General features: G+C 36.3%; 1 protein-coding gene across 3 annotated transcripts in view; it reads right to left on the bottom strand.

Annotated features, from left to right (window-relative positions):
- The window catches only part of Rad51b (RAD51 paralog B), a 572,024-nt gene that overhangs the window by 246,686 nt on the left and 299,145 nt on the right, over positions 1 to 26,193 (bottom strand). The gene's annotated exons all lie outside the window — the stretch shown is intronic.

The raw sequence follows: 26,193 nt of genomic DNA on the forward strand, positions 1-26,193 counted from the left end.
AAAGGCATCATCCCTGATTTACAGGCTAAGATCCAAGCAATCTGAGTTTTCTCTAAGTATGACAACCTATTTTCGAGTAAGACCTGAGCCTCAAAAGAAAGACTACAGAAGACAGGAGGAAAGGGTCCTCCATTATCCCTTTCCTTAGAGAGTATACTCTGAGAAGCTGCCAGTATTCCCCAAGTCTGAGATGGGTTCAGGATCTAATTCTAAGAACTATTTCCCCATGTCCACAAGAGATGAAAACTAAAAGAAGCACCTGACTTTCCTCATTTTAATTTGTAAGTAATCACATCATTTAGTACTTAGTGTCTTCTCACAGGCCCTCAAGTTACATTTTATTAGGTTGTCCTATTAAAATGAACTGACCATGTAATGGCTTCAAATGCTGTTATACAGAAGCTCAAGTTGTAATAAAGCAGACCTATAGCCTCTTTAAAACATAATCCAAGCACATATGCTTATTTTTTGTCTGTCTGTCCCTAGTTCACATGTTGACATTACAATAGAGGGTGGGTTTCCAAGGATGAATACACCATTTAAGACACAATTACATTTTACTCACAAATCTGCCAACAAGACACACAATTCTTCTTAGAATGAACAGTGACATTCATTTATCTAACACAAATACTTTCTTTTGTATTTACAATATCCTTTTAAACAAGGGTATTGTTTTAAAAGGCTCATAGTAATATGGCATTAACTAATAGTATTTAGACAATTAATATTGAGAATTAATGAGATACATATTTCCCAGGAAAGATGAGCCTGCTTGAATCTTCCATTTCATAATTTCTAATGAAATGCAGAACACAAACCACACGAAGAATTTAAACTTCACTTGCTATTATTAAAATCAAAGGAATAAAGTGCCAGTTCCTTACAGAGATTATGAATTAAGATCTTGAACAGAACTAAGTAAAGAGTAGATACTAAATAGACACTTGTTAAAAGTGAGTCAATTAACCACAAAGAGTAAAAAGTAATTTTTTAAAAAATAGTCAAGACAAAATTTTATCTGATCTTTTCATCTTAAAATCCCCAGAATGTCTTGTATATAAAAGCCATTGATAATGACAGATTATTTGAATAAATGAACTGACGGGTTAATTAATTAATAAAAGAAGGTAAGTTTTAAAATAAGATCAGGACAAGCTATGAAGGGATAAGGCTATCTTGGTCACCTAATATAATAGAAAAAAATTTTTTCAGTTTAGTGCCATATTTCCCTGTTTCCATATATCCTTCTCAAAGAAGCATTTAAAATCTGAATTAGTGCAAAGTAACAATAGCTCAGCCTGGATTTTCTAACACAGAAAAGAAGGTAAATATGCCAGGCTTTTAAGTAGGGAAATGTGCTTTTTTCTTCTGAGGGCCTTATGTGAGTTAAAGGAATTGAGTTCAGGATCATCTTTCAAGGAAGACTACTAAACCCTTTGTTGAATCAAATTACTGAGTATTTTTCTGTTTTTCAGCTTTAAAAAATAAATACTATTTAGATTAATATATCAGCAACTCTTAGTGGGAGAAGTAATTTTGAAATGAAACATCATTCCATTTCTTAGGCAATCTAAATCTAGATTTAAGAATTTAGGGCTGGGGTTGTAGCTCAGGACTGGGGTTGTAGCTCAGTGGTAGAGAGCTTTCCTAAAATGTGTGAGGCACTGGGTTTGATTCTCAGCATCGCATATAAATATATAAAACAAATCCCATTGAAAACTAAAAAAATATTAAAAAAAAAGAATTTAAGAGAGCAGGTAGTCACTCACTTCTCTAAGGAATAAGCATGAAGGGAAAGGCAGTTTGATCCTAACCAAATTTCTTTGCTGCTTAATATTTTAAATCTGGAAATTTATAGTTTCATATAGGTAGAAAAAACTTTGTCAAGTAGGTAGAAAAATGGATGACATTTGTTTTTATTCACTAACTCAGAATTGCGACTGAAGAAATCAACCGTATTTTAGGTTATGTCTCTTAATTTTCAGGTTGATGACAGGAAAATAAACAAATATTACTTTGCTTCACAGTGTATAAAAGAAAATAATAACCTTATTATTCCCTTTCATAACAAAATCTACACTGGAGGGACTGAGGAAATTATCCTGTATCCATTTAAAAACTTATCAGTATCTCTGGGGACATAAGAATGAACAAAATATGGTTCCTATCCTCTAAAGGCTCATCTAGCGAATTCTGACATGACAATTAATCAACTGTATATTTAAGATTTGTGTACTTTATTGCATGTATCTTACATCACAATAATAATAAATCAAGGCTAGGATTAGCTCTATGGTAGAGTGCTGCCTAGTATGCTTGATACCCAGGGTTCAATTTGCAGCACCACTAAAAAAAATGAATAAATAAGGAAATCAATGAAATGAAAGATTAAGACAGGTAAAGTAAATTATACCATAACACCAGAACCATTATAATAGAAGCAGAGAACAAGGAAAAAGAGTAGTGCCTGAGGAATCTAAAGAACCATACAGCAGAGAAGCAGTGCAAAGCACCCTAGCAAAGGGAAACCCAAAGTGAAGCACAAAGCTGAGGAGCAGTAGGACATCCTTGAGTCTGAAGCAGATGTACCTGGAGCTGAGGCTGGAGAGATGAGCCACGGCAATCTTACAAACCCAACTAACACATTTGGATTCTATCTTTTAGAAAAGGACAAGTCGAAAGAGATTTTTTAAACAGGAGAGTAGATGAGATTTAGGCGGATAACATTCTGTCTTTTCAGAATAAAGTAACATAATCTCTAAATTCAATTAGTTTTCACAAGAGGATTGCTGTCAGAGTAGGAAGAATTTTGCTTTCCAGAAGTCAATTAATTCATGATTCACACTATCAATATAACAAGTACAAGAATCGGGCTGGCCAATGGGAAAGTAGAGCTGTGGCCAAATCTAATACCTTTGCCTTTAAAACAGCTTCTACAGGATCATTCTAAAAAACTTTTCTAAGGAAGAAAGAAGAGAAGGAGGGAAGGAAGAAGGGAGGGAGGGAGGAGAAAGAAAATAATTATTTCCATGCTTTTGTTCGTCATGATTTTGATCTTTTAAGAAATACTGGGTGGATGCTGAGGTGTAGTTAATACAAAAGCAGTATATTCCCAGTGTATAAAATTTAAAGACCAAATAAAATAAAGTAAAAATTACAAAAAAAGTAAAAAACAAAAAGACAACAAAACCAAAGAATCACTCACAGTCCCACCCCCAGGCACAACATTTTTGCCAACTGGGTCTACAGATTTCCAATATTTCCAATTCTTCTCTGTATTTCATTACACCTGTTTAATTGAGAAAAAAAAAATCATGGCTAACCAGAGCAAAAGCTAGAGCTAAAATCCATAAGCATTTTCCCTTGTGCCAGGAAATCTATTCCTTCTTACTAATTTATCTTTGAAAATGTCCAAACATCATAAAGAAGAAAGCTTCAGAAACAGATTTTTGAGGTGTTCATATTTTACTTCCATTTATAAATAACATTACCAGTGGTTTTTGGAGAGATGCCACTTTAACTATAAAAATTATGACACGCATAAATAAAAGGCATTCCTGTATATCAGTGACAAATCCTCTGAAATGGAAATGAGGACAACCACCCCATTCACAATATCCTCAAAAAAAAAAAAAAAAAAAAACTTGGGAATCAACCTAACAAAAGAGGTGAAAGACCTATACAATGAAAACTACAGAATCCTAAAGAGAGAAATAGAAGAAGACCTTAGAAGATGGAAAGATATACCTTGTTCATGGATAGGCAGAACTAATATCATTAAAATGGCCATACTACCAAAAGTACTCTATAGGTTTAATGCAATGTCAATCAAAATCCCAACGGCATTCCTCGCAGAAATAGAAAAAGCAATCATGGGCTGGGGATGTGGCTCAAGCGGTAGTGCACTCTCCTGGCATGCTGCGGCCTGGATTCGATCCTTAGCACCACATACAAATAAAGATGTTGTGTCCGCCTAAAACTAAAAAAATAAATATTAAAATTCTCTCTCTCTTAAAAAAAAAAAGCAATCATGAAATTCATCTGGAAAAATGAAAGACCCAGAATACCAAAAGCAATTCTAAGCAGGAAGAGTGAAACAGGCGGTATAGTGATACCAGATTTTAAACTATACTACAGAGCAATAGTAACAAAAACAGCATGGTACTGGCACCAAAACAGGCAGGTAGACTAATGGTACAGAATAGAGGACACAGAGACCAATCCACAAAATTACAACTACCTTATATTAGACAAAGGTGTTAAAAGCATGCAATGGAGAAAGGATAGCATCTTCAACAAATGGTGCTAGGAGAACTGGAAATCCATATGCAACAAAATGAAATTGAATCCCTTTCTCTCACCATGCATAAAAGTTAACTCAAAATGGATCAAGCAGCTAGGAATCAAACCAGAAACTCTGCGTCTAATAGAAGAAAAAGTTGGCGCTAATCTCCATCTCATGGGGTCGGGCTCCAAATTCCTTAATAGAACACCTATAGCACAGAGTTAAAATCAAGAATCAACAAATGGGACTTACTCAAACTAAAAAGTTTTTTCTCAGCAAGAGAAACAATAAGAGAGGTAAATAGGGAGCCTACATCCTGGGAACAAATTTTTACCCCTCACACTTCAGATAGAGCTCTAATATCCAGAGTATACAAGGAACTCAAAAAAATAAACAACAAGAAAACAAATAACCCAATCAACAAATGGGCCAAAGACCTGAACAGACACTTCTCAGAGGAGGACATACAATTAATCAACAAGTACACGAAAAAATGCTCACCATCTCTAGCAGTCAGAGAAATGCAAATTAAAACCACTCTAAGATACCATCTCACTCCAGTAAGATTGACAGCCATTATGAAGTCAAACAATAACAAGTGCTGGCGAGGATGTGGGGAAAAGGGTACACTTGTACATTACGGGTGGGACTGCAAATTGGTGCAACCAATTTGGAAAGCAGTATGGAGATTCCTTGGAAAGCTGGGAATGGAACCACCATTTGACCCAGCTATTCCCCTTCTCGGACTATACCCAAAATACCTAAAAAGAGCATGCTACAGGGACACAGCTACATCAATGTTCATAGAAGCACAATTCACAATGGCTAGACTGTGGAACCAACCTAGATGCCCTTCAATAGATGAATGGATAAAAAAAATGTGGCATTTATACACAATGGAATATTACTCAGCACTAAAAAATGACAAAATCATGGCATTTGCTGGGAAATGGAAACATTAGAACAGATTATGCTAAGTGAAGTTAGCCAATTCCTAAAAAACAAATGCCGAATGTTTTCCTTGATATAAGGGGGGCGACTCAAAACAGAGCAGGGAGGAAGAGCATGAGAAGAAGATTACCATTAAACAGGGACGAGAGCTGGGAGGGAATGGGAGAGAGAAGGGGAATTGCACGGAAGATGGAAGGAGACCCTCATTGTTATACAAAATTATATATAAGATGGTGTGAGGGGAAAGAAAAAAAAAGAGAGAGAAATGTGTTACAGAATACAACAGACACTAATATGGCTGTATGTATAAATGTGGCTGTATAACCAATGTGATTCTGCAATCTGTACATGTAGAAAAATAAGAATTCATACCTCATTTGAATCAAACATATGATATGTTAAGATCATTGTAATGTTTTGAGCAACTAATAAAAAAAAATTACAGTCAAACTCAATTATCTCTGAGTTTCTCTTTAACTCTGAAGCAATTCTAATGGAATTTACCAGAGGTCAAAAACTGGATCAATAGGATATTAGATGAGGGCAAGTTAACTAAATCAAAATCCTCAAAATAAGGATTTAATAAAACTAAAATAAAAATCATAATCCAACATTACAAATTGGAAGAAGAGTCAATCAAGGGAAGAAAAGGAATTCAGACCCAGAAAAGGGAGGCTGAATCAACAAACCCATTTGTCAGAGATTGCTGGCTGCTCACAAAATTTGTTTCCTCTTCTTCCTAGACACACAGCCAGATTACACTTTTTAATTTCCCTTGTAGTTTAGTATGACTATATAAATCCTGTCCAGTGCAGTGAAGATGGAAGCAATGTGACATACTTTCCCTATAAACTTCCCATTTTCTCTTGTTTCATGGTCTTTCTTCTTCCAGGGTAACCTTAGATGTCATTCTTTAAAAAACGGAAGAGTCAAAAGATGGAAGGAGCCCAGTCTATGAATTACTGTTTGGAGAAGAGTCCTACACTAATCAAGAACATTAACATCTAATTAAACTTCATCTGAGCAAGGAATTAGTTTGTATGTATTAAGTCATTGATATTTGGGGCTTTATGTATTACAACAGGGAGTGTAACACTCCCTGATGGGTAATGATTGGCCAGGACATCTGGGAAAGGCCAAACTCTGCACGGTCTTAGATCAGCCTGTTATGTGTTCAGTGCCATAACTGCGAGTCAGGCTTTGCTAGGAAATGCCAATAGATACCGAATTATTTTTTGTCAGTGAAGTCTTACTCAGCTGAATTTCACCAGGTTAAGAATATCAAATGACAGCAGGCACAGTAGCACACGCCTGTGATCCCAGCAGCTCAGGAGGCTGAGGCAGGAGGACCATGAATTCAAAGCCAGCCTCAGCAAAAGCAAGTTGCTAAGCAACTCAGTGAAACCCTGTCTCTAAATAAAATACAAAATAGGGCTGGGGATGTGGCTCAGTGGCTGAGTGCCCCTGAGTTCAATCTTCAGTGCCCCCCACCCAAAAAAAGAATATCAAATGACAGAGGGAATCATATATGTTTCATAAACAAATTTGGCAAATTTCAAATGCTCTCTTGAGTTTGGGAAAGATTTTCATAGTGTTTTGCTGGAGACATAATTAAAACAAATTACAGTATGTAGATTCTGCAAATCAAATATACAGAGGGATGAAGGGAAGGGAGGAAAAGGGAAAGCAAAACTAACTTATACTGTAGAGACGTTATACTTTCCTGGTTAGATTAGTTTCCAAGTATGTATGTATGTATATATGTATGTATGTATGTATGTATGTATTGAGATTATTGTGAATGGGATGGTTTTCCTGATTTCTTCTTCAGCTGAATCACTCTTTTTTCCCCCCAATACCTTTATTTTAGTTTTATGTGGTGCTGAGGATCAAACCCAGGGCCTCATATGTGCTAGGGGAGAGCTATCACTGAGCCAAAACCCCAACCCAGCTGAAACACTCTTGCAGTATAGAAATGCTATCAATTTATGGGTGTTGATCTTGTATGTGCTACTTTGCTAAACTCCTTTATAAGCTCAAGAAGTCTCCGGTGGGGTTTTTGGGTCTTCTAGATATAGGATCATATTGTCAGCAAACAGAGATAGTTTGACTTCTTCTCCTATTTGCATCCCTTTGATTTCCTTTTCTTGCCTGATCGCTCTGGCTAATGTTTCAATGTCTACATTGACTACAAGTGGTAAACAGCCTTGTCATGATCCTGATTTTAGAGGAAATGCTTTTATTTTTTTTCTCTATTTATTATGATGTTGTCTTTGAGTTTGTAATAAAAGGCCTTTACAATGTTGAGGAAAAGTTCCTCTGGTCCCTACCTTCTCCAGCATTTTAAACATGAATGGGTGTTGGATGTTATCAAAGGTGTTTTCTACATTGTTAGATAAAAATTATAGAACACTGAAGAAAGAAACTAAAGATAACCTTAGAAGATGGAAAGATATCCCGTGTTTTTGTTTAGGCAGAATCAATAATAATCAAAATGGCCATACTATGAATAGAAATATAAAGATTCAATGTAATTCCCACCATAATATCAATGAAATTTTTAACAGAATTAGAACAAATAATTCTTAAATTCATTTGAAAGAATAAGAGGCCCAGAATAGCTAAAGCAATACCAAGCAAGAAAAGTGAAGCAGGAGGCATCACAATACCTGATCTGAAATTATTATACTACAGAACTGTAATAACAAAAACAGCATGGTACCGACATCAAAATAGACATGAAGAACAATGGAATAAAATAGAAGACACAGAGACAAATCCATATATCTAAAGCTGTCTGATATTTGACAAAGGTGCCAATAGTATAGTATATCTTGGAAAACAGAGAGTCTTTTTAATAAATGATGCTGGGAAAACTGGATAACTATATGTAGAAAAATGATATTAGACCCCTATCTCTCACTCTGCACAAAATTCAAACTGAAATGGATCAAAGACTTAGGAATTAGAAACTTTACAACTGCTAGAAGAAAACATAGGGTAAACACTCCATCATATAAGTACTGACACCAACTTCCTTAACAAGACCTCCAAAATGTAAGAAATAAAACTGAGAATCAGTAAGTAGGATGCCATCAAACTAAAAAGCTTCTGCACAGCAAAAAGAAATGATTAAGGGTATGAAAAGAGAGCCTACAGAATGGGAGAGAATCTTGGCCAGATACTCTTCTGATAAGGGATTAATATCCAGAACATACAAAAAAACTCAAAAGCTTAACACCAAAAAAACCAAATAACTCAATAAATAAATGGGGAAAAAAACTCAACAGAAACTTCTCGAAAGAAGAAACACAAAGTACATGAAAAAATTTTCAACATCTCTAGCAGTCAGGGAAATGCAAATCAAAACTACACCAAGGTTTCATCTCATTCCAGTTAGAATGGCAATGATCAAAAATATAAACAACAATAAATGCTGACAAGGTTGTGGGGGGCAAGGTACACTTGTACATTGTTGGTGGGACTTCAGACTAGTACAACCACCCTGGAAAGCAGTATGGGGATTCCTCAAAAACCTAGGGATGGAACCACCATATGACCCAGGTATTCCACTCCTAGGAATTTCCCCAAAGATCTAAAATTGGCATATTATAGCAATACAGCCACCTCAATGTTTATAGCAGCACAATTCTCAATAGATAAATTATGGAATCAACCCAGATTCCCATCAATAGATGAATGGATTAAGAAATTGTGATATATATATATATATATATATATATATATATATATATATACACATACATACATACACATACATGATAAGTAAATAAGTAAATAAAAAAATAAATAAATAAAATTATTTAAAAGCCAATTGCACTTATTAGCCAAGTAAGATTAGAGAACAGGATGCCCGACTTCTACCCAGAGCTATTCCAGTGACTCACTATGTAATTCTGAGGACACGGCCCTTTGATCTTCAGTTCCTTAGCCTATAACCAAAGTTTTAAATCGGGCTTTCCCTCTCCTTTTGGAGTCACCCTTTCTAGCTTCTCTTGCCCTCAGATGAAAGGATCTATAGATGTGGAAAATTGTTGTTTGGTGATTTCCTATAACCCCCTTTCTAGAATTTCAGCCATTCTCCTTTTACTTTGAAGGGACACTGCAGAGAAATCACTGCTGTGCACAATCGAACCCACAGGCTTAAGATTTCACTGTTGGAGAGGCAGACTGAGAAGGAACAAGTTTGGCTTTAACACCACAAATATCTCCAATTACCAAATGCAAGCAGAAAGAATACAAAAAACCAAGGAGAGATAGAAAGGCCCTTGGTATTCTTTAAAGCTTCCCTTTGGGGATGAAAGTTCTTCTTTGAGACTTCCAAGCAGCCTGCACACCTGGAGTGCATTAGTGGGCTCTGGACTTGAGGTGAAACAGGCTAAATTTCATCTAGATGATTCCCACAATCCAGTCTCATAAAAGCCCACAGTAATTTACCAGCTTAGGAACATGGCATGGTATTCATGGAGTGTTGAACCCAAGGATTACCTTCTTGAGTCCTAGATAAATCCCACTGCTCATCTATGTAAACACACTTTCATCTTGATTACCTTAGCTCAGGAAGACTTTCATTTTGTTTGCTGTGGCATAGGGTCAAGACTAAGACCTACCCTCAAATCATTCTCACTCCTCTTCTGAGAAGCTATAAGTTTTTTGTACCAGGCTGTGTCATCCAAACACAAAACACCCGCATCTCTGCCATTTGCTTCCCTTTCTCTACCTGCCTTGCTGGGGTGATGCTGATTTATTTTATCTCGCCAGTTCCCCATTTCAGTGTCTTCCAACTTCTATAGGGAGAAAGCCTAGCTGTAACCACCAGGTAGGCTCCAACTTTGCCATGGTGGCCAATATGGCTGTTCCTGCCCCAGAAAAACTCTTCATCTTCCCACATTTCTTATTTCTGCTCTATAGTTCTTAAAGTCTAACTCAGCCTATGGCTCACCCAGACACCGTGATTGCTGTGTTCTAGGTATATGCTCCACCACCAGCTACCTAGAGAAGTAACACACAAGGCCACAAGCTCTAGAGTTAGATATTCTGATTTTGCAATTCACTATCTCTGTGACCCTAGAAAAGTTATTGATCCTCTCTTTGCCACTTTTTTTTATTTATAAGATGAGAATATTAATGCTAGTAGCTACTTCAAAAGGTTCTTGTAAGGATTAAATACATGACCTCATAGGTTGCCTAGAATCTTGTAAGGCACTCAATAGCATGATGATGATCATGGTGACATCTTCATTACCAAAATCAAGTACATTCCTTAAAAAGGACACTCCTCTGCCCTGACCTTTTCTCACATTTATAGCTCCCTCATATAACAGCGGCCAGGATGACCTCTATTCCCAAATCACAACCACCTAGGGTAAACTGAGTCATTAGTGAGCAAGCTGTAGGATAAACAGGTTTAGGTGAAATACTGCCCAAGAATAAAGTAAAGACAGGGCTGGGGCTGTAGCTCAGTGGTAGAGCACTTGCCTAGCATGTTGGCAAGGTTGTGAGGCACTGGGTTCAATCCTTAGCACCACATAAAAATAAACAAATAAAATAAAGGCATTCTGTCCATCTATAACTACAAAAAAAAAAGATTTAAAGAAAAGAATAAAATGAAGATAAATGATATGGAGCTCCCCAAACTGTCCGCAGTCCATCAAAATAAATGTTCCAAATTAGGCTCTGGCTCAGAATCTACTCAAAGCTGGGGTATTCTAAGATGAAAGGTGACAAAATACTTACCATAACCATTAGGACATAATGGAGCATTATGTTAGGCAATGCTCTGGCCTGCACATGTTCTTTAGAATTGAAAAATTATTGGTGCCACAGAACAAGCTCTAGTCATAGAAATGCCAGGTGGAAATCAAGGGCAGAATGTGGAGCACTCACAACCCAAGACATACATTTACCTACTTATATATCTTCTACCATGTACACAAGAACCAACTATCTTGAAGTGAGAACTGAACTAGCTGAAGTCTTAGTATTTGGAGCCCCTTATGACCCATCAGTACCTCCATATGATGCAAGGCATAAATCACATGGTGTGATGCTCTTAAGAATGTGTCATCTGTTTACACATATCACAAACAAGCACTCTGATATATGCTCTCTATGGCAGTCTTATTCCAAGCTGGCACAGTAAGAACGGCATTCTTCAACTTGCACACCTCTCTAAATTATGCTACTACTAGAGACGTTCTTTGAAAAAAAAAATCCATGTGACATATAAATATTATCGATTTCACTATGTACCACATTGGGAGCCGCTGCTCTAGATCAAAATCAAATGAAATCTGCAATAAGTTCTGGACATTTACTGAGCACCTACTTAGTACAACTTAGGCAATGGTATGACTTTAATATTATATATTCTCATACCTAACTGTAGGTTAGAGATGAGATAAATACCTCACAGGAATGACCTCAGCTGCAAATGCTTTGAAATTATTAGGTAAAAATCAAAAAGTGCATTTAAATATTTTTTTTTAAATTTTCTACATAAAATATATCTCATCCCCAGATTCTTGCCAAGAAAGAATAACAGAGCCTCATCCTAAAAACAAAGCCTAAAATCTAGGGCTGTATGAATAATATCTACCACATACTAGGTGAAGCAAAGAAATTACATATCAACAAATAGTCATTTAACTGGAAAAGGAATGCTTAACACATACTGGAAGCAGCTCCTTTGTCTTCAAGGTGAAATAGGAATGAAGGAAGAAGGGGTATCTGAGTACTCTGCAGGAAGGTGGCATTGATCTCACCTCTTCTTATGTTAAACCCCACTACAGAAACACACTCTCACAATATTTATACAACCAAACACTGGGCATTTGCTGTGATTCAGACCAGAGATGTGTGATTTTATCTACATATCTCCTTCAAATTTCCTATTTCCTCTTCAACATCACCAAATATTTAACTCTAGTTCTGGTCTCAAAGATTACGGTCTTAAGTCTGCCTGAAAGAGTAGGGTAAGATAACTTCTTTTATGACCCAAAGAATATTAGTCACCAGTCATGTAAAACAGGCAATGGAATGGATGTGGTTCAAGTGCAGTAAGATTTTCATGGGGCTTTTCTGACAACTCCCTTCTCTCTTGACCCTAAATGCTGCCAATCTGCTGCCAATCATGCTAGCTGTTGGCCAGCACCAGAAACAAGTCTCAACTCTCCAGACTCAGCTTAAAAATTCCTTTGTTAACAAAATAAGGTAAAATTATAAGGACCTGGCCACCAAACTTGCAACAAAGGATTTAAAATGGAAGGTGATTCAAAGGTTATGCACAGCCCACTCTCTTGAACAATGAAAATCTTAATTCAATGGCAGCTCCTCATGTGGTTACTTATGCATACCTAACCCCATTTCTTCATTCATGAGACTGGACAGTAGAAAGGGAAGCCAAAGGCATAATTACAGAAAAAAACAAAGTATGCCCAGCACACTGCAAAACTGGAAGAGGTACATAGCTAAACTAAATATAAATCACCCAAAGCCACTTCTGCTTATCAATGTATTCATGCATGTTTGCTCTGCAAAGAGATATGGGTTTAGTTTACACTTGGTGTTGTCAAACAGCCTCATAAAAGAGGATGAAAACAGAAGACCCTGCTTACTGCAAAATTAAGAAGGCGACATGGTCATTGGTTTAAATGTTACAGAAAGGGCATTACAATAGCAGTGCCAAGATGACTTGGATCTGCCTACTAGGATGAATTGCTTCCTTTCAAGCAATGCCACGATCATGTGAATTCATATACATAACTGAGTAGGAAAATATTTTCAAGCAAGGTAACTTTCTCTAGAGTGGTCTCAGTACCTGGCCATCTGGGTGTTTCAATAGTGGTTCACTGATTAATAACAGGATGAGATAAATGAGAAAGTGAAGGTCCAGAAAGTCTGAACATCTTGGAGAGTTAAGTTCTTTTAACCCTTAGAAGGATTTTAAATGTTTATTTATATGTGTTTCTATGAGTTTAAGTTTAATTGCCTTTTATTTCCATTTCTTTTCTTCTCTTTTCCCACTCCCCTCACTACCTTTACCTCATCAATTTAAAGTTGCTTGAAGAAGCTTTTCAACGATACCCAAATTAAAGCAATTTTACATATGTTCTCCTTATGAGTGAGCTTGAGGTCTATCCTTGGGAGAGAAAAGATAATCACATGGCATGTTAAGAAAAAGTCCACTGAGGAAACCTACTTATACTGGAATCAGTGAAGTATACGTAATTAGATCACTCTTGGACTGGTCAATAACAAGAACTGTTCTAAAAAACAAGAACAGGTGCCTACATATGCACAAACACTTATGCACACACACAGGAACACACATATATAAACAAATACACATGTGTATACATGCACAGGCAGAGGCAGGTGCTGATAGGTTGAGTTCCTTTCTGGCACCCAGAAAAAAAAGGTGGTGATTCTAAAAGTTTTAAGGGTAAACATCACTAAGTGTGTTTGTGAACAGAATTATGTGCTATTTGCCCTTGGAAGTCAACGGGGGCATTATACACTCAGTGGCATTCTAAGGGTTTAGATGGAAAACCTCTTACAGAAACAAGGCTTAAACTCCAGTGTTATCTTTCCTGGCTCATTCTGGTAGTTATGCTCTGGGGGATGGGGGCCTCATTTGCTCATTTTGTGATGTGCCTCAGTTGTGGATAGCAAACTTGATGACAATATTATGAATCAAGTGATTTAGAACAGATCTCTAATAAAACACAGAACTCAGTCTTGGCATGGTGCAGTTGATTAATATGCCCTGGGCCCATGAAATACATATTCCTGTTGCTAATTGAAACAATCCAGAAGCCTTCTCTGGTAGTTACCTGGCTGATCTTGTTCCATTATCCTACCCTCTTTTGGTAGTACTATAACTATTTGTTTCAAGACTATTTACCATTTAATTCCCAGAATCTGGACATGAATGGTCCAAAGTTTACCTTTTTGTATTTAAAATAGACCTACTCAGAAGTCTTCAACATGAAATATTAACACTATAAATTCATACAATCTTTATCCTCTCTAGAGATCAGAGAACTTTACAGTTGCTATTTTGTTCTAGTTTTTAATGTTTATTTACCCATGAATGACAGACATCACAATCCTCATCTCCTAAGGGAGAAATCATCTAATGGTGCTTAAGTTGCCAGAGGTGAAGTTACTGGTAAAGCTGACAGGTAAAATATGAATTTCCTGATTCACTATTTCAGCAGTAGATTTTATTATCCCATTTTTAAGAAATGACTAAGAATTTGAAAGCCAACTCTTTCAGAACAGTTTATTGACTAAGAGTGCAAGTTTTGGCATTAGCTAGACTTGGGTTTGAATTCCAGTACTATTTGCTGTCATAGACCTTAGATAAGTTATTTAATCTCTCTCTACCTCATTTTCCAACCATCCATACAAAACCCCAGAAAAGTAGATGGGTGTTGCTTGGTATGCTTTCCAAGATAAATGCCTAAGATAAAATCGGTCTTCTCGTTTCCTAGGGATGTTTTCAGAATTAGGATAGGAAAGTCAGCACATACTTGCTTGAGCAAACAGAAAACAGCATCCAAATAGAGTCTGAGCTCAGTGGGAAAACTGAGCCTATTACAGCACATGAATGGCCATTTACTAATGAGCACAGTAAATTGGTTCTATTTACCTTATCGTGATAGAAGAGCAAGGGAAGGAGGAATAGGCAACATCTTGTCCTGAATGTAGGTGTGACAGCCAATGATAAATGCACCTAAACAAGTCTTCATATGCCATGCCAACAATAAATAAAATGGAAATAATCCGTCTAACATTCAGTACTTAAATTACTGTCTGACTGATGAAACAAATACTATATCTCCTTATTATTATGCTTTATTTATATTATAAACATACCAATTATCATAAGGTTAGTAAATGCACCTTGAATTCTTTCCCTCTTCATAATAGCAAAACGATGGAAGAGGAAGATTGAAGTTATAAGCCTCACATGGAAAAACAAAACTATAAAATCCGTGGGAAAGAATGTGGTATATTGGAATATAAAAATCTGTATTTCAACTGAATCAAGTTATTGTTTTATTTCATTTAAAATTTAATTTTTCTTAGAAACACTGATCCCTAGAATTCAAATTATAGCTGAAGAAAGGTAGAAAACATTCTGTTCCTTTCTAACAGACAAATATTAATATTTACACTAACTTACTACTATTATTTGCAAGGAGAATAAAGCTAAAAACTTAGATGTGGACTGTGCTGATTATCTCACCATCTATAGTATAGAGCATTCTTATGTAATGCAACTCAGTCCCCGAAAAGAGGATTAATTAACATGAGATTTCGATTGGTTCATTCAATTCTTTCCAAGTTTAAATAGGTGGATCAGATTAGGTTTGTAGGACTCATTGAGAAGGTAAAACTTAAAGTGAGCAAAAACTTAAAGTGGGTGAGGGAGTTAGCTATGTATATATCAGGGGAAGGGCATTTTAGTCACCAAACTTGATTCAACCTAGGGCCCCTTGGTCTTGGTCCCATTACATAGTCTAACCCATGTGCTATTGGCTTCACTCCAGCATTTCAGTATATCCTATCCTTTAGTCATTCACTTTTAAAATAACATTCATTAAAGGGTTCAAGGTTACTATATCCAAGTTGCTCCTATCTTATCTGAGAGACACTGAAGTCTGTCAAGATTATATCCTTGTATTAGTCAAAAAGATGTTCTCTTTCCTACTCTTCTTAGAACCGCCTATATTCCTAATCCTTGATTATAATGGCCTCTAAATTCTACCAGAAAGTGCAACTTATCACCAGTACCTCCACTGGAGTCTGAACCTAACAGGGTAAAAACAAGTACATACCAAGTAAGAACAAATAGTGAAAGGAAGGTCCTTCAGCAAATAAGGGGGAGGCAGGAATTAGTAGGAAGCTGTTCATCACATACATAGTTGATGCTAAACTGGAAACAGTAGGATGAAATAATCCAAGACTTGGGATAGTCAGAGCCATAATTACAAAGATGCCCTGCAGACTCAGTTTCTAATGGTTGAGGTTTCAGTGGCTATAAGTTTTCCCTTCACTGACCAATTTGTGGCCACGGATGTCAATATAATGACTTATGTAGGAGTAGTTTGTATATTTTAACCATCTTCATACTTCACTCTTTCAAAGCAATGCATTATTCCTTGAGTAAATATTTATCTGTGCAGTCCAGTGGTTATAGTTAAAGGAAAGAAGCCAGCAAACATGAACACTACCCCGTATTCTGCTACTGCTCTTACATAACAACAAGGAAGTCACCTCTCTTAAGTTTGGGAACTAAGACAGTTTATGCCCCTTGGATTAAGTCCTAAAAATCTTTATATAAAATTACTCATATTCCATATGAACTTGTCCCACCAAAAGTACCTAGACCCAGGTATCTAAATCAATCATTAATTAACCACCCCATTCCTGTCACCCCTGGGATCCTGCTTGGGATTTCCTGTCCAAAATTTTTAGTCCAAGTGTTAATTCCTGAATTTGGTCTCATCACACTTGCTGACTGCTATCTTTGAAAATAAAATGTTAGGTTTTGAGGTCAGGGTGCTCCCACAGACAGCATGGCAAGGCAGCAATCAGCTCTTTGCAAAGAATAAAAAAGAGAATATAATTTTATCTTGAAGTTTGAACTAGGTTTCAATGGCAACAGATCAAGCATAAAAATGTATTAATTACAAAATGGCCCCAGTTAGCCCTAGTTGGCTATATAGGTAAAAAACCCAAAACTATGCCTCCATGAGTTAAACACTAAGCTAAATATATGAGAGTGTACACTCACTTTAAACCTGCCTCTGACTTGTTCTGGAAATTTTGACAAGTAAAACTTCTCTGTGTTCAACTTCCTCATCTGTAAAACTTTAAAAAATGATATTTTACTAGCTGAGGTTTCACAGCAATAAATTTAAAAATGCTTTTGAAAAATGTAAATGCCTGGAGCTGCATAATCAGTCACATCACCTTCAGAAGAAAACAAAGGACCAACTCCCTGTGATCCAGGTGTCCCTACACTCAATAACAAGAGACCTTGGAGATTTGGCTCAGCAATGAGTAAACAGGCTACAATAAAGGAAGGGCAAGCTCCTGGGGAGGGAGGCCAAGGAAGGTTAATCATTCACAGGATTAAGTGTCTTATTTCTCTTTCATAACACAAGCTTGACTAGCTGGAAGCTACCCAGCCAAGCACTAAGGGCCATCAGTGGTGAAAAGGAAATATTAAATGGGAAAGGAACTGAGGTTGAGGTCATCTCATTTTAATTCTCTTAAGTTCTTTCTTTAAGGGTCTTTCTTCACATGAAATTTGGGAGATAACAGTTCAATGTGGATATGTAGAGATTCAATTATTTTTCTTGCATATAAAAGCTCTCATACATCATATGAACAAGCCCCCACAAGCTTATGGATTTTTGTAGAAGAGTTTGGCAAAAGATCTCAATCCTGTTCTTAGCTTCTTGCAAATAGTTATGTGACTTAGGAAAGTCTCTTCACCTAGTTAAGCTTCTTATTCCCTGAAGTTAGAAAATAGAAATTGTGAACTGGGCCCTGGCTAATAAAGGGACAAATCCATTAGTGCCTGGCTCTTCTTTCCTTAGATAGTATGTTTGTACTTTGCAATGTGATCAGGGGTCAAGTCAGTAAGAACAGGACAAATATACATGTAATAGGTTAAGAATGTAATGACAGAAAAACATACAGGATCCACATCCTCCTCTTAACAACTGACAAAGCATTTCCTTACTTCTTCTAAATGAGAACTGGATGATTTAAGGGAGAAGGGGAGGTATGAAGTGAAATTCAGGAAGTGTTCAATGAAGACCTAGCAGAATGTAATGGAAAGAAGTATATTAAAATTGGCTAGTGGGGCTGGGGGTGTAGCTCAGTGGTACAATGTATGCTTAGAACTAAAATAATAATAATAATAATAATAATAATAATAATAATAATAGAACAAATGAAAGAATGAATGGCTAGTGGATATACAGATTCAAATGTGGCTGAGCTGCACAAGTATTGAGTTTTTAAATATTTTCATCAACCTAAATAAAAATGTGAAATAGTCTTAAAAGGCAATCCACGTCTATAACACTGAATTTAATATTTTCCTCAGAAAATAAAAATTTCTAGCGATGATCTCTTTTCTCCAAAGAAGTTTCTACTGCAGAAATGCTCATTTCCTTTCCATTCTATCCTATTCCAGAGTTATAAACAAAAGAAAACAAAGGATCAAAAACTTAGAACCTTTTGAAGAAAAAAAAGAGAGTCTCTTTTATAAATCCAAGAGGTTGGTCAGGCTGAGAATCTGTGCCCTGTTCACACAGAAAGGCAAGAGACTCCTGGGCTTGTGGGGTGTGGAGAAGGAGCTGGGCATTGGGACTTACCCTTTTAAGATACTTAATGAAAATTCATTTTGTTCTACCCAAAGACCAAAATCAAGACATGAAGCTTTTACTTCTAGAAACCCTAAAACTCAGTGAAGGAACAAAATGTACTTCCTGTATATTTTTTCCTTTATATCAATCTATTATACTCAGAAATGAGAACAACTTACTATTTACAGTTACAATGAAATAGCAGATCCAATCTAAATGTCCAACATCTAGAAGAATGGTTATAGAAATTCTGTTACAATCATGAGGTCAACCATTCTGATATCATTACAAATCTGTTTACAAAACAGTTTTTAATAGGATGAGAAAATATTTGTGATGAAAGAAATACTATTTAAAAACTATATGTGAAATGTAAGTTGAATTATGTAAAAACCTTAAGTTTGTATAAAATAAGACTAGAAGGGGATATGACAAATGTAATTAACAATAGTGATTTCAAGGTGGGGTTTTAGAAAATTTTTTGTAATAGCTTTACTGAACTATAATTCATATATAATTCACACATAATTCACATTTGAGTAAAAATTTCAACAGTTTTTAATATATTCACAGAGTTGTACAACCATTGCCACCAGCCAGTTTAGAATATGTATATCATTTCAGAAAGAAATCAGGGCCAGGAATGTAGGTCAAGTGGTAGAGTATTCACGTAGCATGTATGAAGTCATGGTTTGGAACCCCAACATCAAAAAGGGGAAGAAAAAAAAACTACATCCTTTAGCTATTATGCATAAATCCCTCTTATCCACTAAGCAACTACTAATCTAATCTAATGTCTGTCTCTATAGATTTTCTTGATATTTCATATGAATATAATGTGTCTTTTGTGGATAGCTTCTTCACTGAACACAATGTTTTCAAAGTTCACTCACGTTGTACCATGTATCTGTACTTCATTTCTTTCTATTGCTAAATAATATTCCATTGTATGGATACACCACATTTTTGTTTATCCATTCATTCACTGATGGACATTTAGGTTGTTTCAACTTTTTTGATATACTGCTATGAACATCTCGGAACAACTAGTTTTCAGTCATACTATATGCACCTAGGAGTGGCTAGGGTTTTTTTTTGTTGTTTGTTTGTTTGTTTGTTTGTTTGTTTAAGCCTCTGTGTGCCCAAATTTTCCATAAGGAATATATAATCTTGTACATATGTGTGTGTATGTGTGCTACATGCACACACATGCACATGATATGCACACTTCAGATTAAAAGATTAAAACTAGGGTCTCGTACATGCTAGGCAACCTCTCTACTGTGAGCTACATCCCTGGCCCTTCTCATTTTATTTTGAGACTGGGTCTCCCTGCATCTCCTAGGCTGGCTGGTCTCAAACTTGCAATCTTCCTGCCTCAGCATCTCAAGTAGCCAGGATTACGGGCATATGTCACCATACCTGGCTGGTACTATTATTATTAGGAAAATAATAATAATAAATGTATAGTCTTGATTTTAATCCGCCCATGTGTCAGTTCTTCTTCTGCCCAATCTTTCATTCTCTCCTAAACCCAACAGACATTTTGTAGTTAATTAACAAAAGTGTTTTTAATGAATGTTTGCTCTGAATTGGACTCTGTAATAGGCAAATTAAAGGATATAAAAGGAATGGGAAGAGGTCTCTGCTTTCAAGGAAGGGATGCTACCAAAATCAAGAGAGACTGCTAGAGAAGGGGAAACCAGCATGAACCTAGGAAATAAAGGAATAGAGCAAATTTGAGTGGGCTCCCTCCTACACTGGAACATGAACTACTCCATCACTCAACATAAAACCAGAGTTCTCTCATCTGCCTATGCTCTAACTTAGAAATCATTACAACTCTCTGTTAGAAAGGCATCTTCCTAATGAGGGACCTAACATGGAGATTTAAAAAAAAAATTGTTTTAGATGTTGATGAACCTTTATTTTATTCATTTATTTATATGCTGTGCTGAGAATTGAACCCAGTGCCTCATACATGCTAGGCAAGAGCTCAACCACTGAGCCACAACCCCAGTCCTAAGATGGAGATTTTAAATGATTCTTTCCACCACAGCTAAGATTCCACAGAACAGTATTATTTGCTATTTTCTCTGTATACACACTCAGACAAACGACTTGTTTCATTTAGAAAAGACTGTGTTAGCATAGCAGCAAAAGCAAGTGGAGAAATGGCACCACTGTAAGGTGAACTAGGAGCCCATCTAGACCCCCAGTTCAAAATTCACCCACAGTCCAAAATACGTCCACCATTCAAAATTACCCACCACTACTACCTCTCAAGAGTGACCTGCCCTTATAGGAATGTATGTCACTAAAACTGCCCCTAAGGGCCACCTGGGCCACAGGAAAATTTAAGCCATCATGACTCAGCAACATACAATTAGAGAGTTGTATGTGATGTAAGATATCAGATTGAGGAGGAAGTTAACTTTTGTAAACATTATATGCTGTTTAAAATACATAAAGTTCTGAAGAATAACATAATAAATGTTCTGTACTCAAGATATAAAGCAATAAGGGCCAGGCACGGTGGTACAATTCTGTAATCCAAGCAGCTCAGGAGGCTGAGGCAGGAGGGTTGAAAGTTCAAAGCCAGCTTCACCAACTTGGTGAGGTCCCAAAGAACTTGGTGAGATCCCATCTCAAAATAAAAAAATATAAAAGGGCTGGGGATATAGTTCCTTAGCTAAGCACTCATGGGTTCAATCTCTGGTACCAAAAATAAATAAATAAGAATAAAGGGTTATATTTTTAAGAAACTGGTAAACAGAAAAATCTAATTATATAAGTTGATGACTGATAATAGAATAAAAAAGTCATAACTATCAACAACAGTTTAAGGGTAGAATAAGATGTGTTGGGAACAGAAAGTATGAATCAGGCACTAAACAAATAAATAAAACCAGGTTACTTTAGAGGATAGTACCTGTCCCAAATATGTCTGTGATCTGGGCACCACCTTGCCTTTCTACATTGTATCCTTCTCTGAAACTCTGCTGCTTTCAGGGTGGCAGATGAACCACCTGTTAAAAGAATAAAGAAAATGGCTTCAGATTTAAAAAGAGAGAGAGAGAGAGAGAGAGAGAAAGAGAGAGAGAGAGAGAGAGAAAGAGACCAAAATCCATTGAGCTTGCTATGCCTGCTGGAGGCTTCAGGGAACAGGCAGTGTATAGACTTCTGTTATAGTGATTAGGAAAACAATAACAGCTAGAATAATCCCTCCTAAAAACTGAAATAGGAGCATGCCAGGGACAAATGCTTTGGTGGAGGCTTGCCCATGTCCTAGGCCTGGAATAAAGGAGCATTTTAAAGGGCAAGTCTGAAATGTGCTCACTGAGCATGACCTGCCTTGCTAAGCCTGGTTCTTCTCATAGTTATTATGCCCTCAATTTCATGAACATCATGTTCACTTAGAAAGAGGAAAAAAAAATCTGTTTTAGTAGCAAATGCACATCAATACCAGAGTCCTATTATTTCTATTAAGTTAATTAACCTATTTTTGAAAAGTATACAAAATAAGTCACTTAAGTAGGTGTGACCTTATCCAGTGAACTATGCTTTTAAACTGTCTCCAACTATTAAGATTTATAGACCCCCTTTATCAACATCTTGGTTCGAAAAGGCTGGCTGAGTGAAAGGCATGCAGCACCAGGCTAAAACAGCTTTGGTCCCTACCAATCAGCCTCTTATTATAACTTAATGATATTTAGATGATGATTAGATTTTAAAACTGAATGATGTTTAATCTAAATTCCTGAGTGCTTGTGTAATCATGCCACTATATATATAATTTAGTACAGTTGGACACAAAACCTTTATTTTATTATGTGGTGCTAAGGATTGAACCCAGTGCCTCACATGTGCTAGGCAAGCTCTCCACCACTGAGCCACAACCCCAGCCCCAATTATGCTGCATTTTAAAGGCTCAGGCAAACAGTCTGAAAGAGAGAATTTGTGACTGAGGTCTATAAAAATAATGTTTCTCCAAGACTGATAAAGGAAAAAAGTGCTTTCTCATGGTATACATATATTGGCAAAATCTCATCACCATTATCATCATTAAAAGCAGAAAAGGCCCTTGCAGAACTGAGTACCATGCTGAGCAATGTACAAAATACAATGCACAAAATGTTTTATGATTTGGTCCTAATTCAAGGGAGTAAAGGCCTAATAGAGAGGCATTTTTATTAAATTAAATAAAATTTCATATATAAAGTGATAATGAACTTTAGTTGTAGTTGACACAATACCTTTATTTTATTAATTTCTCATCTGAAGGTCTCTGGTTCCATGATTATGTGGCCTACACCAGGGAGATATTCAAACTCCTAAAAACATCTAGTGATGAAATGATGGAAGACACTTCAAAGTTTCACATTGTTTTAGAAGTTTCTCTAACTTTTTTATGTACAAATTACAAAAAGGAATATGGAGCCTCATGGTATGATAACCTTAGGATCTGTGAGCTCCAGCATTACACATATGAAGTCTCCTCTCTTTTAAGGTTTCAACCAAAAGATGGTGAATTATGTCAAAGTCACAGAGCAACATCCCACTCTTTGTCATTTTTTAAGCCCTTACTAGTGCCCAGAAACTAGTTCAGAAACTATCTAATCAATTAATGAAGGAGTGTGCACATATTTTAACACCTCCAGGGGAAAACAAAACAAAAAACTCTAGGCTTTTAGTTTTATCTTTGAAATTGCAGGCTCTGTTCCTAGTTTTGTTTTTCCTTTAATGCTGCTCTTCCTGTATGCTCCATGCTAAACAAAGTGAATTATTGAATATTTCAAACTCATTTTGTTTTGTTTTTTTCCTACAACTTCTTGTCTTTGTTTATATTATTCCTTTTGCAGAAAGATTCCTCACCTTCTTGCGTTCAAATCCTACCTATACTTCACAATTTTAGATGTTATATCTTACACCTACAAGAGAAGTTTATCCTCTGGAGAAATGGATCTAAAGGGGTTTTTGAACTCAAAGACACCAGAGGTAGCACAGGCTGGGGGCTTGTGGAAGTACTGAACCGAACTGCACTAACCTGCAATGAAAGGAGATTAAGTAAAAATCTACATTGGGGGAGAGAAAATGTACTCAGGCCTAGCGCCTTTCCTTCCTTCAGTTCTCCAAACTCTGGCAACCAGTTTCTTAGTTTCAAAAAGAAAACTAGAAAGCTCCTCTCTGGATAAAGAGAATGCACAACATTCAGATGCAAATACCTGGAGGTTCATCCACAAAACAGAGGGATCCCTCCCAAAAATGCCCAATGAAAACATCGATCAAGAAAACTATCCCTGTACTTAGAGCTTCTGGTGTGTGTGTACACACAAGGCACCCCTGCTCTTTTTTTTTAATATCTGTTTTTTTTTGTTGTTTTGTTTTGTTTTAGGTGGACACAATATCTTTATTTTACATTTATGTGGTGCTGAGGATCGAACCCAGTGCCTTGTGCATGCTAGGTGAGCACTCTACCACTGAGACACAACCTCAGCCCCTACCCCTGCTCTTCAATGTGAATGGACTTCAAAGACTGCCAGACTTTTGAAGAAAACCTCCAACATGAAAGTCAAAGAGCAAATCTTAATCCCTCCTATATTAACTATATCATAAAAACAGCTTATGTTCCTAAGGAAAAAATAATACTGAAGATTTTGAAAGAACACTTCTGGGGATATTAAGGACATTATTGTTAAAATTCAGTATTTTGTACTTTCATTTTATCTGGATTGATTACCAATATAGTAATGATAGAAATTTTTATTATGATTAAATTAAAATGTAGTTTAGTAATATAGTGATAAATGAAGAAATATAAAATTTTATACACTTAACATTATCATAGTGACCATGCTAGGCCCAGTGTGATATTAAAAAAAAAAAAAAATGTCTAATTCTCTGGGTTTGTCCTAGTCTCCAAAATGATCTTCCATCTGTTCTCTGCTATATTGGGAAGGGAAAAAATATATAACATAATAAAAACTCTCATTTCTTCAAAATTCTGTTCTTGTCAAACTGGCATGAAGAAAGTTATCTGCTTAGTTAATGCTTACCACTTTGGTGTTAAATTGTTAATAGATTTGTGTCTCCTAAAGTGAGAGGCTAAGAAGAAAAGATGACCCAGGCCAATAGACCTTTGCTTAAGCTACAGGTCCATTGTGACAATGCAATGACCTTTGGCAGATCCTTGAGTTGCTTTAAAGTTACATTTCTTTATCTCACTGGGTCCCTGGTGGTACATGCCTGTAATCCAGTGGCTCTGAGGCTGAGGCAGGAGGATTGCAAATTCAAAGCCATCCTCAGCAATTTAGTGAGGCACTAAGGAACTCTGAGACCCTGTCTCTAAATAAAATACAAAAAAGGGCTAGCAATGTGGTTCAGTGGTTAAGTGCCCCTAAATTCAATCCTGGATACCAATAAAAAATATTTCTTTATTTCTAAAGTGTCCTTTCTATACTATACTCTAAAGTATATATCTCTAAAGTTGTATTTCTTTGTCTCTAAAGTATATACAATAAAAGTCTATCTCATAAGGTTGTTTCTAAATTAAATAAGACAATGCTTATGAAAGGACTTTGTAACTATAAAGTTCCAAAGAATGCATGGAGTAAGTAGAAGATCTTAATAAATGAGTCTCCATGTTAAGTTTCAGTTGCTCTATGAAATCTTTGGGTAGGTACAGTTTATGGGGCATTCCCTTTGGTCTTTCAGTCATACCAACTAAGTAAAGACCTAATCTACCTGTCAGATCTTAATCTGAGCACTTTTTAAAGTTATTTCCATGAAACATTGAAAAGGAAGTAGAATCTGAGAAGGAAAATATGGTTTTAGGATTTTTTAATCCACCCATCCATCCAATAAATCAATTAACCAAGTCCTACTCTGTGCCAACCACTATTCTGCATATTGAGATGCAAAAATTAACAAGACACAATCCCTCAAACAATAAAGTAGGAAGGGAATAATATATGCAAATGCTGTAGGTTTCAGAAGAACCATGAAATAAATATATACAGAGTATAAGGGGATATAAGAAGAAAATAATCAATTCTATTTAAATTAGTACAACCTCATGCTGAGATTGGGCTTTAAAATAGACACTTTCTTATCAAAAAAGTGGATGAAGAGAATGGGAAGTACTGAACAACATGGCATGTTTAGGAACTCAGGAACTTTCAACATGACTGGAATAAGAAGTTCCAAGAGATGCAAGGTAAAGATCATTAAGACCTCAGGCATGGAGGCACACATGTGTAACCTCAGAAACTCGAGAGGCTGAAGCAGGATGATGGCAAATTTGAAGTCAGCCTCAGTAACTAAGAAAGGCCCTAAGCAACTTAGGAAGCCCTTTTTTTCAAAATAAAAAATAAAAAGAACTGAGGATGTGGCTCAGTGGTTAAATGCCCCTGCATTCAATTCTCAGTATAAAAAACAAAATAAGAAGTTTAAATCCTGTCTTGTAAACAAGGAGCCACTGAAGAAAGTGAGAAAGTAACACTTTCTGATTTGCCTTTTGGAAAGGTTAATCTGGAAATA

This window comes from Marmota flaviventris, chromosome 2, assembly GCF_047511675.1.
Source record: "Marmota flaviventris isolate mMarFla1 chromosome 2, mMarFla1.hap1, whole genome shotgun sequence".
Lineage (NCBI taxonomy): Eukaryota > Metazoa > Chordata > Mammalia > Rodentia > Sciuridae > Marmota > Marmota flaviventris.